At 40.6% G+C, this 15228-nt stretch overlaps 1 protein-coding gene across 4 annotated transcripts in view; it reads right to left on the bottom strand.

Annotated features, from left to right (window-relative positions):
• NELL1 (neural EGFL like 1) overlaps positions 1–15228 on the bottom strand; it is a 376161-nt gene that overhangs the window by 20623 nt on the left and 340310 nt on the right. The gene's annotated exons all lie outside the window — the stretch shown is intronic.

The raw sequence follows: 15228 nt of genomic DNA, 5'->3' as shown, positions 1-15228 counted from the left end.
AACTTGAAAGTAGCACTTTAGGTAATGAAAAGGTGGCCTGATACCTTCAAACCAAATACCATGTACTATGTTCCAGCTGCAAGAGAATCATGAAAAGGAAAGCTATATACTTATAATAAAACCAAGGCCATGAATAAATTGATGAGAAGTAATTGTTTTAATGGGAAAATACAAACTCGTTACCTTAACCTTCTTCTCATTGTTTCTCTTTTCAGTAGGCTTTCACTTACACTTCTGGTTAAAAATGTCACTACAGCAATACTTGGGTGTTTTTGCATTGAAAAGATGCAAAATAATGTTTTCCTTTGCTGTGTTAAGGTTTCATTCTACACCATGCATAACATATGAATCTGGGCTAAAGAATAGATTAGAGGCATAGATTTTACAGTTCAAAACTAAAAGAATTTCACAGATGAGCATGGGGCCATATTGCCTGCGAAGTTCCATGTAATTGCTTTACTTGCAACACAGACTCTAATTCTACTTCCGTGCAATTTAACAGATTTATGAGAAGCCAGATGTTGGCAATTATGGAAACCAACATTATTCATATTCTCAGTACAACAGACCTGTTTGCACTGCAAAACCCAACGTAATCTATTATACATATAACCAAAGGAGAAGAGGCATCCTATTTACATACCCCCAAATACTTCATGCTGAGAGCTCATAAACAGCACTGCCAAAAGCAGCAAACCTTGCCAATGAACAAATAATAAAGCAAAAAGCCCAACACCTTGTCATAACTCCGTTTAGGATCCTAATGCAAATTATAGTTTATTATGTTCTTGTGTTATTTAATATCAGCCAGTAATCAAAATATCAGGCTCAAAAAAGTGGCATCCATTCCAAGTTCAACTTGGAACACAATTAAGACTACTAAACAATGCAAATGTTTTAAACCTATACATGAAGCATTGTTAGTGCTTCATGACACAATTTAAGGAGCTAGTTTTGAAGCAGAAAGTCCAAAACGAACTGGGTCTGGTCTACATGAGGATTTTCTTGCCTACGAGCCTTCTCTTCTTTCCTTATACAGTGGTACATCGGGTTACATACGCTTCAGGTTACATACGCTTCAGGTTACAGACTCCGTTAACTCAGAAATAGTACCTCAGGTTAAGAACTTTGCTTCAGGATGAGAACCGAAGTCGTGCTCCGGCGGCACGGCAGCAGCAGGAGGCCCCATTAGCTAAAGTGGTGCTTCAGGTTAAGAACAGTTTCAGGTTAAGAACAGACCTCCAGAACGAATTAAGTACCGTATTTTCCCCTCTATAACACACAGATTTTTTCTCCTAAAAAGGAAGGGGAAATGTCTGTGCGTGTTATAGAGCGAATGTGTGGTCCCTGGAGCCGAAAAATCAGGCAAAAATCAAATCGCGCTTCACGGAGAAGGGAAACCTGAAAAGAGGAAGCGGCTGCTTTCCTGCATTCTGCTTCAGGGTCTTACTGCCCACCCTCCTCTGTTTCGTTGCTGTGTTTGCTGAAACGGAACAAAGAGCAGGGAAAGCCCCTCCCCTCCAGGCAAGCAGAGGGGAAAGCAGAGTGCCGTCTCTGTGCTCCGGTGCTGCTGGGGGAGAGAGAGAGAGAGAGAGAGAGAGAGAGAGAGAGAGAGTTGGCTGGCTTGGGTGGGGGGAAACTTTTGCCTTTCTTTCCTCCCTCCCGTTAAACCCCTCTCCTGCATTCTTAGCCAGCTGCTTCTCTGCACACTCCTCTCATGTCCCTTCTTTGTTTTTACTTCGCTCCCCACTTAAAATGTGGTTACAAAGCATAGATCCACATGGATCCTCAGGATCTTTGCATTGGGTCACCCCAAATTCACCATCAGATCACATAGCATTTCCATGGCTACAGCCTGCACCAAAAAAATCACGCACCCACTGTTGCCTGGGGCTGCAATGGTGCAAAAACGTGGTTACAAAGCATGGATCCACAGGAATTCTCAGGATTTTTGCATTGGGTCACCCCAAATTCACCATCAGATCACATGTCTGTGGCCACAGCATGAAGCACAAAAATGATACATCCACTGTTTCATTCAGAATGTTTTTTCCCTTGTTTTCCTCCTCTAAAAACGATGTGCGTGTTATGGTCGGGTGCGTGTTATAGAGCAAAAAATATGGCACTTAACCCGAGGTACCACTGTAGTCTCACCCTTCCATTGTAGTCCTTAAATGGGGCCCTGCTTTTAATCCTTCTCAATTCAGAAACATTACCATGGTAAGGATCCCCAACACCACCACAAAGCTTGGTCATTTACCCCATAATGCAAGTTAAGTAATGCATTCCCCTTGCTCATGATAGGAGCCAGTAACCAGAGGCAAGCAGAGCTATGCTCACTAGCTAAGCAGGCGTTTGCCTAGCTTGCCTTACTGCTGAAGTGGAAATGAAGGTTTTAAAATATGCTCAAATGCATCAGAATCATAGGAACTGTAGTTGACCCTAATCTCCTCCTCCTCTTCAAATTGGCGGAGTGATTGCATTTGTGAGCCATTTGAAGTATCACTCTACTTGTGATTCCCAGAAACTGGTGTTCAGAGATATACTGTCTCTGACACTGGAGGGACTGTACGGCCATCATGGCTAGTAGTAATGGATACCCTCAACTGCCATGAATTTGGGCAATATCCTTCTAAAACCATTAGCACATCTTGTGGTGAGGTATTATGTGTTTTGTGAAGAAGCGCTTTCTTTTCTCTTGACAGAATCTTTCAAAATTCAGCTTCATTAGATGGGCCTAAGTACTATCAGGGAGGGAGGAAAGCTTGTTCTTTTCTTCTTTATCTACCCCTGCATAACGCTAGACACATCTATCAAGTCCCTCCACTTTGCCTTTTCCCCTAAACTAAAAAGCCTCAAATGTAACCTTTCCCGAAAGGAGAGCTGCTCCACACCTCTGATCATTTTGGTTGCCCTTTCTGAATGCTTTCCAGCTCTTAAACAACCCTCTTTAGTTTATGAGGCTAGAACTGTACACAATATTCCAAGTACGATTACACCATAGATTTGCAGAATGACATGAAATATAGGCCGTTCTATTTTCAGTTGGTCTTTTTTCTTGGGTATCCTGGTTCCCGCCCCAAACACCACAACCAAGACACTTGGCGTGTGAATTGGAAGAAAGCTTTATTCAAGGCTAACAATGGTACAGGTCAGCCTACAGGGGCAGAACAGCAAAGGCACACCTAGACAATTCAAGAACACCATCAGGACAGTGCCAGATTTCGGGTGGATCCCCTGCACAGGGGGTACAAAATAACACAACACCTATATTTATACGGGTTCCTATCCCAGTCAGGCAGGTGATTGAGTTGCCACAACTATGATACAGTGCACTTGAGAGCATGCACAGAATGGAAGGCAAGAGAGGAGGGCAGGGCATGAAAATAAGTATTTAGGGGGCACACCAAAATTTGTCCTCACTCGGGGCACCATATTACCAAAGTCTGCCCCTGATCAGGAGTCAAAGACTGGATGGAAGCTGCAAAGATGTCTCAACAAATGGCCATGCCCCACCCACCAGCTTTTAACAAGAGGCTTCTCTAAGGGGTGCCAACCAGTTCTCAGTGATGGAGGTTTTATTTTGGGGTGGTTTTTTGTTGCTGCGTTTTGTTTGATTACATTTTATCATATGCTTCCTTAAATCTCTGAAAATCATATTTTTAATTTTTTTAAATAGTTTTTTTATATAAAAACTCTGCTACGTTTATTTTTACTTACTGCATTTATTGGAGAACCAGAACAAACAGAAAGAGCCATGCCTTACTCAGTTGCATAAAAAAACCAGGCTCTGAAAACAGAGAGGCTTTATGAAAGATTTTATTACTTGGAGGTAAGTCTTATTGTGTTTGTTGGGGCTTCTTCCCAATAAAGTGCACATAGTCTGTGCGGTACCAAAATGGCTTTAGAACAGAGAGAGACTCATTTAAACTGAAAAATTCTTCCATTTTTCAAATGGTAAACGAAGAGTAAGAAAAGCACATAATGTTAATTGCACTTGTAATTAGGAAAAAATGATATAAACATATCTTAGGTAAACTGAATATTTTTCTTCCTCTTCTTGGCATGAATCTTAAATCAATTTATTCATGAGAAGAGCTCCACTGAAATCACCTGAACAAGCAAAGTGTGTTCAGCATCACAATGGATAATTTCTACTGACATGTAGCTTGATTAAAGATTGTGTCCAGGACTTGGTGTCCAAGACATGGATGAAAAGTAATGAAATACTTCTGATTTTGATGTAATTTGCATCTCTATTCAGACAGTTTCTTTCTTGTCAAAAATGCAAATATCCTCATGAAAACTGAAATGCACAAAATTCAGCTCAGCTCCAGTTTAGATTACTGACAACACAATCCTATGCATGTCTACTAAGATGAAAGTTCTCTTTAGTTCAATGAGACATACCGGTACACCCATGTTAGTTTCAGAAAGGCTGAAGGATTAATCAAATGGAAGAGATGGAGAGCTTGGGTACCTCTAAATGGTCCTAGCAAACCCATTCAAATGTAAGCAGAGTGGTGCGGGATCTAGCCATCAGAAAGCAGCAATCATATACTGGTATGTGCGGAAATGGGCAACAAGCCTTCACTGAGTTACTGCTAATTTGGGTTAGTAGTGGATTCAGGCAGAGCACTTCGCTGGCCTCAATCTGGCCAGCTACCCCTCACATGCTTCTACTTTCAGAATCTATCTCTACCCTGTGCATTTGAGAATGTAGTCATCATGGATCAAAGTAAAGTTGTTGCAGAATTTCACATATCTGCCAGGCGTGAGAGGATATAAGATATTCCAAGTGACTTTTTTAAAAAAAAGAAACCACTTTTAAATGCTTAAAATAGCTGTTTAAAACTATTTTTTACTGGTAATCTTACTGTTTTACTGTAAGCTGCTGTGAGGTTGTAGTTGTTTTTACTGCCAAGTGGTGTATGAATTTTATGAGGTAAAATAAATAAACCCAATAAAAATTCAAAACATCCTGGTGTTGTAAGAACTATCATTTCCAGCATCTGTTTAAAAATACGTATTTTTCATTTGTCCTAAACTGTTCCACAGTAGCATAGTTTGTTACAGTTACCTTCATCATCCAGTCATTAGAAAGCAGCAATCATATATGTGCAAAATGGATAACAAGCCTTCACTTAGTTACATCACCATCATCAAAACTATTTCTTTTAAATCTAAATAATATGCCTTTCCACCTACCAATCTCTCTTCCCATTAGTCTCTCTTCTAAACCTCTGCAACTGTCTCAGTTTTCAACTCTTTTCAGCAACTGGTCCCTCCCCAAGACCCCCAAAGTAGATCCTCAGTCTATGGCATAACCAAAAATATATGTTTATAATAAACATGCAATTTTGTAATATTTTCAGCACCTATTACACAGTTGATATTGCCACAATACCATTCAAAAATGTGACCAATAATGAGCAGAAGGAGTGGACAATAGGCAGGAAAATCTTCAGTTTGGTCTTTCTCATATATTCTGAATACTTCAGTTTTTAACTGATTTCTACTGAGAATTTTAGTATTTTATTATATATTTTTAAAACATCTTAGAGGGTTTTTTCAATTAAGAGGTATATAAAATATGTTAAATAAAAATGACTGCTGCAGAAATGCAAAGTATATGGAGTGCCAGGCAGTTTTCCCTATAACACCGTAGATGGCATCAGAGAATTCCCTTCTCAGATTTCATGACTATATATTGATAAATTGATTATATCAAGATTATGCCAAGGAATGACATCTGCAGACTTGATAGTCAATGAATTTGTGATTTATTGTGTAAACAGTACGTTATATTTAAAACTCTTTTTTAGCAGATTCATGATCAATCATGAAGGAAATAGCTCTCAAACTAGCCTGATTTCTCAAGTAGAAATACTACATTTTGATGCGAAAATTTAACGATATCAACTACTATATGAAATCCAGCAAAGCCACATGATAAATATGACCCTTGCAATTCTTTTCTGGGAATGCAATATGTACATCCATCTGTAGAAAACTATTCTGATTCATTTACCTTAACGTTTCTAGCTACTTTTAGACAGACTTTGCTCTTACTATTTGATGGGAAAATACCAGTTGCTATTTATTTGGTGTTATTACTGTATTATTTCATTTTGTTTCTATGTTTTTAAGAGATGCAGCCACGTCAACTGCAATGCAAAGAAAAAGCAGTAGGCAGCCAGAGGAGACAGGGAGGTAGGCAAGTCATAGAATCAAATGTTTTGGAAGGTACCCCGAGGGTCATCTCGTTCAACACCATTGCAATGTAGGAATCTCAACTAAAACATCCATGGCAGATGGCCATCCAACCTCTGCTTAAAAACCTCCAATGAAGAGAGTAAGTAAGTGGTGCAAGCACTGAGTGATGGGCTCAGATAAACAACCAGGAAGGGCCAGGGCAGCTCCCAGTAGCTGTACTGCTCAGCTGCTACTGTGCCCCTGCCCCTGAGGCTGCTGTTTTGGCTTCAGCTGTGTCAGAGGCTATGGAGGAAGAAGCGTCAGCACAGTAGGTCTGTGGCCGGAGAGCTGCCTCAGCAGGGAAGAGGCCTCCTTCATTGACCACCACTCCTTTTAATTCTCCTCTCCATAGCCACTGATGACAGTAACACAGATCTCTTGGGACTGGGATGAGCTGTGAGGGGATGGGGACTGACCCCAGGGTGTAGAGTTCAGAGGGTAGGAGAGCTGTGAAGGGGTGGTGTGTTTGGAAATTTATAAAGAGAGGGGTTTGGAACTTGGGTTGATGGGTAGGAAAGCAATGTAAGCCAGAGCAGCAGCCCCTGTTTTTTTTTACAATATGTATATGCTGCCTTTCCAGTGAATTGTTTGAGTTGTGCATGACTGCGCAATGTGGTATGTATTGCATTTCACAGAGTTTGTAACTAAACAAGACTGAGTGGGAAGAGGAGTGAGAGGTAGGTAGCAAGGAATGGATGCTAACAGAGTTAGCTTGTAGTTGGGGCTACAAAGATTAAGCTGTGTTCATGTGCACATACTTGTGCATTCTAAGTCGGGTGTAGAAACTGGTCACCCAGATGTTGATGGACTACAACTCCTATCATCTCTTACCATTGGTAAGAAGTTGATAGACCTCCCAGCCCAAATCCTATTTACACGTTTTTGTTTATACTATTATCATTTTATAAAACTGACTCATTAAAATGCCAGAAGCAGAACACAGTTTTTCAGAGGTGCCACTTTCTCCCCTCCCCTTTGCTTAATTACTTCTCTGAGTAATTTACCTCTGTGCTTCATTATAATTGCAGCAGAAGGCAGAGAAACAATGAAAGCAACTACTGCAAGTTCATTTACTTTGTTTCCCCGACACTTAAAATGTTTCTGTGGCATGAAACTTCATCAAGAGTAATTCTGCATTTAGTGGGCATCTATTTTTGCAGGACTTTTCACACATAACACAGTTCTAAGAGTTATCCTGTCAGGGTGAGAAAACATGATAACTGTCACAAAGGAGGAAGAAGAAATAACTACAAGAGTGCTAATTTCAACTTCAATGGTACATTAAGCCATTACAATATAATCAGATATAACAAATGTATGCTAGGCTTGCAACCAACATATGCACAAGTTGAAGCTATAAACATTGCTTTGACAAATCATTCTTCACAGGAAACTTGCCATTTAACATGCAATTTATTTCCTAGTTTTTAAAATGAAAGCTAGTAGCACATCTAAAAGGCAATAGCGTGGTTTTAGTGAAACTGAAACATGTACTATGTTAACTTTTAATACTGCTGAACTTTAGAAGATCCAAAGCCATAAGATAGTTTTTAAAATATGGTTGGTACACTGTTTCTTTCTAGCTGTTTTTTTTTAAAGAACTGTATTTTAAAAGAATTGGATCATTTTTATGAGTTCCCTTCTCTGTTTACTTACAGCTGATATTTTGCAGTGCATTAAAGTTAAGGATTTATTTTTTAAAAAAAAGATTCCAATCAGAAAGCTAGCAAAATGGGTTTGATTTTGCCACCTTAGATTGTTAATACATAGAATGTAGAATATAAATAGTATAAAGTAACACATACACACAATGCAATGGACAACAATTGAGATTGCTTACCTTGTACCTTATAAAGTCTAGCAAATTGGTCACTTTTATGTTATGGCCAATCAAGCTGAGGCATCCACCATTTTGAAGGGAAAGGAAGATAATGCTGGCCTGTTTCTCCTTCTGATGCAGCCCCTCCCCCAATTCTGTGTGAGAGGATTGTGGAACTTAAATGGGTCAGGATGGCAATACCTCAAGGGCCACCTCCCCCTGATAAACTAACCCGGACCTTGCAATCATCATCTGAGGCCCTTCTTCATGTGTCCCCCACCCCCAAAAGGTGCCAACATGAGAACGGGCCTTTTCTGCAGTGGCTCCCTATATGTGGAATGCTCTCCCCAGGGAGGCTTGCCTGTCACCATCATTATATATCTTTAGCCACCAGGCAAAAACTTTCCTTTATATCCAGGTCTTTGGCCTTTAACAATCTCTGGCCTTTCAGAAGTAGCCTGAATGTTTTTAATGTATTTCTCTTTCCTCTTGGTTTTATTGTATTTTTATGTGGGTTTATTGTCTGTTTGGTTGTAAGCTGCTTTGAGTTGCCCTGGCAACTGACAACTGACAAATTTAATGACAGCAACAACTATAACTACTACAACAACCACAACTTTCCAGAACAGCATGGATAGTGGCAGAGTGTGCAGGGGGACAGGTGGGATCTGTGCTAGACTTACTCTCATGCGCACAGTGCAAAACTGTTCTGTTGAATTGCAGGGCGAGAGGTGTTTGCTGCTGATTTCTTTGAATGCTGGCAAGGAACAGAGTGGGAGCACTTGCCACCCATTCTTATCACCCTTAAAGAGTTATATCTGTCTTCATTCCAAACACATATGCAGAGAGTTGCGTAGAGTTGGCACTAAATCCAAAGGTTGGAATCATCATATAATTACCAACACTTACAAAAATACAATCCCCCAGGCTGGGGATTGTGGGTGGCACTAGCTTAGTCCAGGAGCAGACCCTAGCTAAGCTAAAACATAACAAATAGGCCAGGCAAGGGGGATCATGCCCCTTTCCTAGTAAAATTAAACTAAAATATCCAGGTCATTTTCTCCTGGTTAATTAGCAATCCTGAATCATTAAATCACATATTGTATTAGAGTTTTCTTATAAAGTAGGGCCTGAAATATGAAAACCTCAGCTGCTACGCTGTATCAGTGATGCCATTGATCCGTCAGTGGGCTAAAGTTTGTCACACATTGCAATCTAGTGAATTCTAGGGACCTCACCAGGCTATGCTACATCTCATTGGTTCCATTCTGGGTTTCATTTGGGAATTCTGAAGAGTGGATTTAACTTATCCTAAGATGTTTTCATACATTTGGGAGCACAACCAAGTGGTTCTTTTAGTGCAGATCAAGTTACTGTTTTCTGTCATACTGTTCTGTCATACTGTTCAAACTGCTAATCCGGATAAAGGCTTGATATGCAACTCATTATGATTTTGCTCCACAATGTATCCTCATATATGATTATGTAGTACGCTGGAGGCTCTGTGGAACCCTCCAAGCACCTGAGTGCTAACATCCCATTCATTTTTATGAGCCTTCAATCAGCTGATAATTTTCAGAATTGTAAAGTTATAAATGATTAGACAAGATCTGTTCACTGTGTTCATATTTTACTTCTATAGTTATTTCTGAAGCCAGTGGAACTATTACAAGCAATCAGTGAGCAATCCCTTTAGTCACATTTAAAAAGAAATTGACTGAAGTACTTTTAAAACATTACAATCTGCTTCAGTATTACATAGCTGCAACTGTTTCTAAAAATTAAAGCCTGTTGGAGACCAGTTTATATAGAAAGTAAAAACTGGTCTAATCTTTTGGCACCAGACTGCAACAGCAGATGGCTCAGCAATGCTATTTAATTAAAATAACCCCATTAATTTCATATTCCGTTTACATCTTACACCTGGACAACAGTGTCTAACCTTGTGAACTTCCACATCGGTTGGTAGGTCAAAATGAGGGCAATGGGGTTTGAAAAATAATAAAACAATAAAATGTTGCTGTGTGTGTTGTTCCTGTTCAGAGTTCCAGCCACCCAAACATGACCTCTTCCAGAATTTTCAGCTATTTTTCTCCTCCCACTCAGTTTTTCAGATAGCAGTCCATGACCACTTAGCATATTCAATACTCACTCGACTCTTTGGCTTCCTTCCTCTATTAGGTTTTTGTTCCCCCTTTACAAAAATGTACTTATACAAAGCTTGGACCTTCTTTAAACCTGCCAAGACTTTTCTCTTCCATATGAATGGCGCCATTTTGGCTACATATGGACCAGCAGTCAGAGAAAGAGTTGTTTTTAGTATATCAGGAATGGCTATTTTATAAGCCTGAGAGCTGCAATCCTTCCCAGCATACTACAGGGAGAGTAGCCAAAAGAAATAGACATGCTTATCCAATGGTCTTGTGCACAAATCACACAAATGAAGTACACATCACACACACATCAGATCACATGATTGCACATCCATCCACATGCACTACACATAGAGCCCCTATGGATGCACCAGAATATCACAGAAAACAGCACAAACTTTGCTGAAAAGTGAGGTAGAAGACAGGTGGAAAGAGATGTGATTTTCCTCCTCATCAGTGTGTTCTATAGGAGGGGTAATGATTTTCCTTCACATCTATCAATGTTGTGATAGAGAAGAAAATCACCTTCCTGTCAGGATGCATCAGATCCCATCAGAGCACTCCCATCTTCTAACAATGGTGGCAGGAACAAGAGAAGAGATGTGTCATTCACCACCAGCAGTAAAATGGGCTGGGAACTAGTGGGCTTGTGGGGCTAGGCTGGGGGTTTGCCACCCATATGATATTGAAAAGTACCCTTTTCACATATGAACCAAAGCTCAACAGGAACAAATTCTACATATTGTGAAGGATATTAAGGCTCGTCTGGAGCATTTTTTAAAAAAGATAAAAAGTACCCACTCTAATGACTACATTGTCCTAGATATATCCTGATAAAGGTCTTCTGCTTTCAGTAGTCCGAGGGCATCCTGAGGTGGAAAACTTATTTTTTTATATATACAATTCTTACCCCACCCTTTCTCCCTTAGGAGCCAAAGGTGGCTAACAATGATAAAACAGATTAATATTCAAATACCATTCTAATGTTTAAAATTATTTAAGAGAGCGGCAAAACAACTAAACAGACCACAGGGTGCATAACACTAGCTCTTCTGCAAATCATCATCTAAGGGCCTGAATGAGCAAATAAATGATCAATTTATATTTAAGCAATTCAACCATGGGTGCATTTTCAATGTTCCTAGATGAGAGTTCCACAAGAGGAGGAGGAGGAGGAGTTTGGACTTGATATCCCATCTTTCACTCCCCTTAAGGAGTCTCAAAGTGGCTGACAATCTCCTTTCCCTTCCTCCCCCACAACAAACTCTGTGAGGTGAGTGAGGCTGAGAGACTTCAGAGAAGTGTGACTAGCCCAAGGTCACCCAGCAGCTACATGTGGAGAAGTGGGGACGTGAACCCGGTTGACCAGATTACGAGTCTTTCGCTCTTAACCACTGCACCACGCTGGCTTCCACAAGTGGGAAGCCACCACAGGAAAAGCTCTCCCTCGGGTCCACACTCTCCTCACCTCAGCCCAGGGTATAACTATGAGCTGATTGTCTGTTGCACAGAGTAGAACCCTGGGTGATTGGTATTGGGGGAAGATGCTGTACTTGGGTCCCAAACTGTTTAGGACTAGACCCTGAATTGAAACCAGTACCATACTGGCAGACACTGCAAGGTGATTCTCCCCCCGTCTTAGTGCATAAGAATTCTTTCACAATATCACTTTACTTTGATAAACAGCAATGATAACAGGGTGAAATCACTGGTGCCAAATTTAGCACCACAGAAATGAATGAAACAAGTTGTTCCTGAGTTTGCATATATGTATATTAAATCTGTGGCTGCTATTTTTGAACAGTAGTAGTTTTTTTAAAGAAATCCTGATAAGGGTAGAAGTAATGGAGGATCCATTATAAACTCAGAACCCTTAGGGTCCTTATTGGGTTATTTCCATTACTGTGATTTGCAACATAATAACCTGGCAAATTTGAAACATCCAATAATGACTTTAAGTATGAATGACTTTCATGCGAAGTATTATCTATTAAAGCCATGAAATACTGTGAAATTCATCGTTTTTGACATAATCATGCCTGTGAAATCCACTGCTGAGGATTTATTGGGCATACGTTGCCTCATAGCAACAATCACTTCAAGCCAGAAAACTACACAAAAAAATTAGTGAGGTTGGTTACTAAGCCTTCTAAAATCCTATTTTAACATGCCAGTTGTAGCCCTTTTCTTTGCATTTGAGAGAATCTCGCATTGCATTCCTACCAATATTTTTTAAAGTACAGTGACTGACTGATAGTGACACTCCAAAGTTTCAGACAGGGTGCCTTTCCAGCCATATCTGGACATATTTTTACATGTTCTGACAGGAGCAAAGCTGATTTCTGGTTTTGTTTCTCCTCATAGCAATCACAGACTGTTAACACTCAATTTATCTGAATCCACTTAAAGCCTCAATGTATACACAATGTACAGTACACAGCAGACATTTCATCTTAACCAAGATCTTTCTGCATCTCTCTCAAAGCAGGAGCCAAAAAGGAAACACCTGCTACACAACAGGTGGTGGCAGCTCAGTGACACTTGAGGTTCCCAAATGAAACTGGTAATGAAAGACAAGGCAGCAATTCAAAGAAACTGGGCCAGAACCTAGGTTTGGACACAGAACAGACCCTCCCCATTTAAAAGCGTGCAAATGAGAACCTAAAGTAGGTTACTGCTTCTCTTGTTCCCTGGCCAGGTGATGGAGGGAGCAAGGAATGAAAAGGTGGAGAAATATATGAGGTTTTTTTGAGGGTGTGGGGGAGGAAAGGTTTGGCAAAGCCATGATGGCTTAAGGGTTTTTGTGAAGGTCCTGGCATTTTTGTGGCAATTGGAGACTATTTATCCAGCCTCTAGAAATGGCCTAGAGGAAAAAAATAACACCCTCCTCCAGAGAAAAAGACAATAATACACACAAAACCATGCCCAGTAAAAGAGAGTGAGCACTCACCTTCCTTGAACCCTGAATACAACCCTTCCCCCAAGCAAAACAACCTTATAGTCTCCCCTCTCCAGCACCATAGGCAGGCTGGTTTGGGGCGTGTCCTGAACAGCTACAGCCACTCAGGCAGATTGCTGACAGCCTCAGCAGGACCTAATCCAGATGTAAATACCTGCTGGAAACAACAGGCTCTTAGAGACAGCTTTTTTCTACAAAAGGGCAGGGAAGCGGTTGTTAGTCAAAACCTCTCCCTGCTCTCCCTCTTTGAGCCAGCTGCTGCTCCCCTTTTTACTTCCTTTTGCTGTTTAAGTGACTTTGCTAACAGTCCTGAGCAAAACCTAACAAGGATGTCGTTCTTCCTCCATTACCTCCTCGGTCTTCACAAAAACAGGTGGCACATAGCTCAGTCAGCATTTGCCTGCTTGATGTGCAAATGTGCTATGAACAAAAGGTTCAGGAAATAACTTACAGGCAGGGAGGTTAAGAAAAATCAAGCTCAACCACAGATATATAAGAAACACGCAACAACACACATGGAATCCAATCACCTTCCTGTATACAGCACAGCTACCCACTATATCCCCACCTCCCTCCCTCCCTCCCTCTCTCTCTCTCTCTCTCTCTCTCTCTCTCTCTCTCTCACACACACACACACACACACCACATATTACATAATCTATCTCACTCGCACATTATCAGCACACATGATTGACAACCTCACAACTCAGTTATAACAACATGCTCTATGTGGTGCTATCCTTGGGCCTGGTCTGAAAGCTCAGGCTGATGCAAAATGCTTTGGCAAGACTGTTGAGGGAGACAAGCTCTGGCCACCACATAACCTTAAAACTTATATCCATATGCTCCCACACCACACCATATGCTCCCACACACAAGGCTTTTAACAGCTTGGGTCTAGAAGAAATTAAAGGCCACCCAGTTCCTTATATCCCTGCCTGATTACTGACGTTCGTGGTGGGGGGAGCCACGGTCCCCCGTGGCTCTGATGCATGGCTCATATCCACCAGGAGCCACATGTTGAGTATTGTGGGCCCAACTCTGTGGAACTCCCTTCCAGGTGAGATCAGACACAGTTGGACATCCAGAGCCTAGTGAACAGCTTTTTATTTCAGAAGGCATCATTTCTGTTCTTATAGTTAGTTTTCAACCAATTTTGTCTCTATTGCATTGGTTACACCTACTGTATACCACTTAGGAACAACTGTATTTAAGTACTGTAATATAGAAATAGCTTAAATAAATAAAACTCAGACCGCATATACAACACGTGTGTGTCCATTCTCTCTCCAATACGCACACAAGAAAAGCAGATACTAACTGGAGTAGTGAACCTTTTCCAAACTCTTCATAATTAAATTTGAGCTATTGGCACCAGCAGCAACCTCTGTTCTGTTGTTCCCTGACCTCTAACACTAGCAGACACCTAAACTTCTGTAAACAAGCCCAGTCTTAGGAGCTTGGGGGGGAGTTGCCTCTCTCTGCGTCCATCACAACCCATTAGTTCAACACACCTATCTGCTTCTAGCTGGGCCTGATTTTTGTTCCATATCCACACAAGCACCCATTTTTCTTAATTATTTTTTCCTCACAATGGCAACAAAAGAATCAAGTGTTCTCTGTTAACTGAAAGAAAAGATAACTGTGCTTTTGGCCACTTTACGATAAACTACACAAAACGTGTTGAGAGTTAACAAATAATGGTAAAATTAAACAAAATTCCAAATGTGATCAATGGAGGGAGGGGGGGATGCTGACTTACAATGTGTTGCAAAATCATTGTGCTGGAAACATTAAAAGATTTGTAAGTTAATGCTTTACATCATATAGATTTTGCAGCATAAAGAAACATAGATTGGGCCTGTTTTGTCTTAAGTGACCTACCGAGTATAGCTAAGGGAGTCAAATCACCAATATGACCTCTAAATGCACATTTTCTGTATTACATTCAGAGATTTGATGGTTCATCTCTCTTGTAATAATATTTAAATTATATTACACAGAACAGTGCTGAGCTTAAACAAATGGTTGGTTACATCCTA

This window comes from Podarcis gaigeae, assembly GCF_964106915.1.
Source record: "Podarcis gaigeae genome assembly, chromosome: 1".
In the NCBI taxonomy this organism is placed as follows: Eukaryota; Metazoa; Chordata; class Lepidosauria; order Squamata; family Lacertidae; genus Podarcis; species Podarcis gaigeae.
The sequence above is the reverse complement of the archived record's forward strand: the minus strand, read 5'-3'. Positions and strand labels throughout refer to the sequence as shown.